Source organism: Carcharodon carcharias, chromosome 22, assembly GCF_017639515.1.
Source record: "Carcharodon carcharias isolate sCarCar2 chromosome 22, sCarCar2.pri, whole genome shotgun sequence".
Classification (NCBI taxonomy): domain Eukaryota; kingdom Metazoa; phylum Chordata; class Chondrichthyes; order Lamniformes; family Lamnidae; genus Carcharodon; species Carcharodon carcharias.
This window is the reverse complement of record NC_054488.1, coordinates 43,751,044-43,756,067: the sequence shown is the minus strand read 5'-3', so window position 1 is coordinate 43,756,067 and position 5,024 is coordinate 43,751,044. Positions and strand designations below refer to the sequence as shown.

General features: G+C 42.2%; 2 long non-coding RNA genes across 2 annotated transcripts; one reads left to right on the top strand and one right to left on the bottom strand.

Moving 5' to 3' along the window:
- The first annotated feature begins 395 nt into the window (after positions 1 to 395).
- Positions 396 to 3,835, top strand: LOC121293966. The gene is made up of 3 exons (XR_005946658.1): positions 396 to 791; positions 1,508 to 1,668; positions 3,521 to 3,835. It is a non-coding gene; the product is annotated as an uncharacterized LOC121293966 (long non-coding RNA).
- On the bottom strand, positions 1,551 to 4,190 carry LOC121293967. The gene is made up of 2 exons (XR_005946659.1): positions 3,964 to 4,190; positions 1,551 to 3,806 (listed from the first exon to the last, which is right to left on the bottom strand). It is a non-coding gene; the product is annotated as an uncharacterized LOC121293967 (long non-coding RNA).
- Positions 4,191 to 5,024: the final 834 nt, after the last annotated feature.

Here is a 5,024-nt window from a genome sequence, read left to right as displayed (position 1 = left end):
AAGCGGGGTGAATGGGTGAATCTATGCCGGGTAGCAACACCGGGGTTTTTTTAAAGTATATTTTAATCCCTCCCCCTCTCTGCTGCTTTTATATATATATATATATATTAAAAAGCTGCCCAGCTTCTTTAGGCGGGCAAATCGCGTTCAATATGCGGCGGGCCGATGGCTGCAATTTTCAAAGCGATTGAAATATTTTCTACTCCTGGGCGGTGAGGGGGGTGGGGGGGAATGGCATCAAGTTCAGCACAACATGAAAACTCCACGTGTTCGCCATAACTCTGCAAAATGCATTCTAGTGAAGGTGCGGCGATTACATCTGAACAGCACCCAACCCTCCCCCCACTATCCATCTACCATCCCCCCAAACCCACACCCCCCCCCCCACCCCAACCCCACTCCATCTCCTCCCAACCCGACCCCCCACCCCCCAACCGCCGAAAAAATCTTATCACCTTCAGAAAGACGGTGGGAGATTTACTTATGGAGAAAGTTTAAATGAGAAATGAAAGGAAACTCGTGTGCGGAACTGAACGGAGAAATAAGCTGAGTATATTTCTCTCTTAAAATGAGCAAAATAGATCGAGGACCGCGCGGATGGAAGCGAAAGTTGAAGCTTTGGAAACGATGGAAGAATTCAGCAAGGAAGGAGGTGGAGAATAATTGAAAGAAAGCAGACGTGTTTTGAATTAGAGAGAGAAAAAAAAAACGGGAGCTACTCAAAAGTGAAAATGTGACCGTGGTGAAATGTGGCGCGGTTAAAATCCAGCAAAGACGCGAGAGAAGTGAAGGTAATGCTCTTCCATTGTCCTTTCCCAGCCCGCAAAAACCATCTTGTTCATAGGCGGCCGATCCGAGCTGACCTGGAGGGGGGGAGGGGGGAACCGTCTCTGCAGCTCCGCTTCTGTACAGAACAAAAGAGCACATGGCACAGGACTTGGCAGGCACAAAGACACTTTAATAATAGTCAAATCCTTATTTATATATTTTTTACGCAGTACATTGTTGGTGTTAAAATAACAGTTAATTAAGAAGGGTTAAGGGAAATTAATTTTAAAACTTGAGGATATGTGAGAAAGGAGTCTGTTCATTCTTTAGATCACAGGACTTGTGACTTTGAAGTAAAATCGGATTGATTATTGTAACATGCCAAACCAAAGGGCTGGCCAGCTTATTCTGTCTTTCTAGCTTCGTTCACGGTTGTTAAACAGTTGTAAAAGAGGAAATCGCTATATTAATCAGTACTTATAGTGTCGTCGAGGTTTTTTGCGCGCCCACCTCAAAGCATGTGATTGGAAACGTGTTAAAACTTTCTAACATAAACATTTTAATGAAGCTCTATGCAATTGTGTGTATTTGTGTAAAGGGAAACATGTTTTTCTTAATATGGTCGTCCATCGTTCACTCGAGATCATTTACAAAGTGCTCAGAATATGTCTTGCTCCTTGAAATGGTGTTAAGAAACACTCTTAAAATGTATTAACTTTACAATTCTGCCCACTTGCAGCACATATCGTGGGACTGAAGCTGCCGATATTCTGTTAAATAGACACTGGGACCATGTCACGTTTATTTCAATTCTCAACAACACAAATTTCACTCGGGCAGCCAGAATCAGGAAGGGAGCAGGCTGGCGCGTATTCCCCGCGGTGTTACAGCAAGTTGCAAGTACAGATTTTTAGTGTGATAAGACTTCAGTAAATCTTGTGCTATATAATCTTTTTTTTTATCGAGTTGTTTACCATATCTGTAACACGAATTGGCGTAAAGTAATTGGAAACAGCTACCGGTTGGAGTTCTAATTGAATTTGAAGTTGTTCAGATCTCATTTTGTTAGCGAGGTACTTTCCAGAGAAATGTCTGTTTTGGTTTCCGATCCATTGATATTTGCGTTAGGATTCACAAAGGAAACAGCAGTAAAATCCCAACTACCAAGCATAACTATGTCCAAAATACGGCACTGGATATGTGTAAAATAATACTAGTCACTTACGCTTAAGCATGTTAAATTCGCACATCTAAAGAAAACACTCAAGATTTTGAACGATTTGGTAACGTTAAGTCCCACCTTGAATTTTACATTTGCAGGATTTTATTTTTTTAGGATTAGGCTACGGTTGGAACATTCTTGTCAAGATTAGTCGGCTTCAAAAGCCTATGATTTTCCAAAACAATCAGTGTTAAACTTCTCAACTGGTTGCAGTCCAGAAATGTTAGCGTAGGCCATTTGCTAGAACTTTCTTTCCTTAAAAAAAAAGCCCTCAGACGACCAAAATTGGAGCCAACCGTTCATTCTGCTGCAGCAGTTTAGAAGTGCAGCCGGAGCGTGCAATTTCATACATTTTCTGAGCTTTTTTTTTGCTGTGAATTGTATTTCGTTTTAAAAGAGAAACCCAGCTATCTTTGATCCGTGTTGAACCTGATTAACGTTGTGTCGAGTCTGCTCTCAAACGCCCCTTTTACACAACCCTTACTCTGTAACACCCGCTGCCGATGTTACACATGGACTCACATTTTGAGTTTAAGGCGTTTTAATCGGCTGGCTTTGCGTTAGGACCGGGGCGAATTCTGCTTTTATTGTTTTGCTTCATGTCCGGAATACAGTCTAACTTGGGTGAATAATATCACAGGCTTTCCATACGGAGGTAGAATTAATGTGGAATCGAAACTGCGATTCTATTTTTTTTAAGTGAAGATGATTGTTTAAGAGCTGTTTAATGCTAACTGGGTGCTCAGCATTAACAACATAGACCCAACCCGTTAACTTTTCATATCATACAAGATATTTTTAAGTCTTTTCGTGCAACTTCTGGCATATTTTGGAAACTCGTGTGACACTACCTCCTGAGACCAAAACAAGTGTTAAGGTTCTTTTTGCTGGCGGGAACAGTCGCTAACGATTAATGGTTAGGAATATGGGCTTTAATATTCTTCCCCCGCGATTATTTTTATCTAATAGCTTATGTGCATCCCAGCAGAGATAGGGGGATTTAGATCTGTGATTGCACCGAATATTTCAGAGCAAGCTACTGAACTAAAGTTAAAGCGAATACATCAATCCACCCTCAGTTCTAACTGACATGCCAAATTAAATTACATTTTTCGTTCGGAGGTGCTGAATTCTAATGCAAGACTTGCAAAGAAATGACAACGTGTGTTTGGGTGAGTTCTGCTCAGAATCATTATTATTCTGTTATTGTTGTTCCTGAATTGTAAGGGCTGATCGAAAGAACTTGGCCTGTAGTGAAAAGTCTGGGACGTGATGTTTGGACCGCGATGCGAGGAAGCCTTGGGCTTTTTTCTTTTTGCAAGTCTGAACAGGAATTAGGTCTGGATGGGTTTGCCATGCAAGGTTGCAGCAGCAGCCGCATTTTTAGGCCGTCCCACGCTAGCTATATGTGACTGCTTTTGGAGCAAATACAAGCCAAAACACACACACATACACATAAAAACCGTTTCTGATTTGTGCCGGTTCTTTGCTTCATTCATTCTGTTCTAAACATATTCTTTTCTGCATTAGGAGGGCCAGAGAAGAGGAAAGGAATGAATTGCTTGGGGGGTGGGGGGAGAGAAACACCCCGGACTACATAAAAGATGAAGAACCTACCATAAAACACGTACAAAGCACTGTTAATTCCCAAGGTTACTCATTGTGATTTAAGAATTCCGCCTTCAGACTGTTTCAAATAAGAAGAACTTTCTGGAGTCTATGTGGTCATACACACGTTGATGCAGGAGCCTTGTCTTTATTGTGGTCGCTGTATACTTCATCCGCTTGTGCCATTGCTGTTTGCCCACTGCTTTGCCTGAAAACACAATAAAAGCATCAACTCTTCCCCCCTTTTGATCTTTATTTTTGCAAGTTATAACTTGGGTAAACGCGTTTTGAAAAGGTGTAACAGTAAGGCATATATATATATATATATATCGCTGGGAAAAGAGACAAAATAAAATAAGACCAACAATCTCCACGTTTTCAATAAATGTCCAGGCTCCCCTCTTTGGAGAAGGCGAAGCGGGAACACTCTGGGCCTGTGCAAAACTCCACGCGGTGTGCTGAAACCGTGACAGTTTTCAACAAGGAAAAAAAAACATAATCGGGTGTTATTGCAGTCATCAAGGCGCTAGCATATCATTATCCCTTCTTGCCCCATCCCAGAACAGCGAAACTAGATTTAGGAGCAGAATTCATTTCAGTTTGTGTTTACATTAATTTTGCAGACACAGCTTCGGTCGGAATTCTAATTGATCAGATGATTTATTATGTAAAATGAAAATCCGAAGGAACGACGAGCTCAAATTCTGCGGTTGACATTTTATCTAATTCTAAAAGCCACAAATGAGCAGGATTTTTCTGTAGCTCCGTCAGGGCCGTGTGGCGTGTGTCTCAGTTGCAATGCTGAAAAGACTCTTCAAAGTGAAAGCGACAGTTGTAATTATTTTGCGTTGCTCATTAGTCAATGATTGGTAAATATTGGAATGATCGAGACTTCAAGATATTTTAAAATAATTTTTAAAAAAAAAACAAAAACGGGCTGTTTATTTTCTCGCCAGAAACGTTCAATTTCGCGTCCTGACAATGTCAGATTGACTTTGAAGAGGGAACACTTTTTTAACGGTAAGCAACAGTACCGCTGCTTTCATGGTGCGGTGCTGCAGTGCTTTACTTTTTGAGGGGGTTGGGGAACCTGACATGAAGCATGAAATAAATGCGAGTGGGACTCCCATTGTGGAGCAGCGGCGAGCTAGTTCCACCTCCAAGGGTAAAGACCCTGCTTTCAAAGCTGGGCGCCCCTTTTCCCCGCTGACTTGGGCGCTGCACATTCCCTTTGAACCGGGTCTCTGCGGCACGTCGCTCGCCGCTCCAGCCATCGGCTGACTTGCTGATAAGTTTCGGAGGGGATGGGAAAGGGAGAAAAAAACACAATCTCTTCCTCCACACCCACCCACCCCGACCTTCGACAAGCCTCGCCCTGTTCTGATCGCAATTAAACAGAAAACGAGTCGGCGGGCGTTGTGGATAT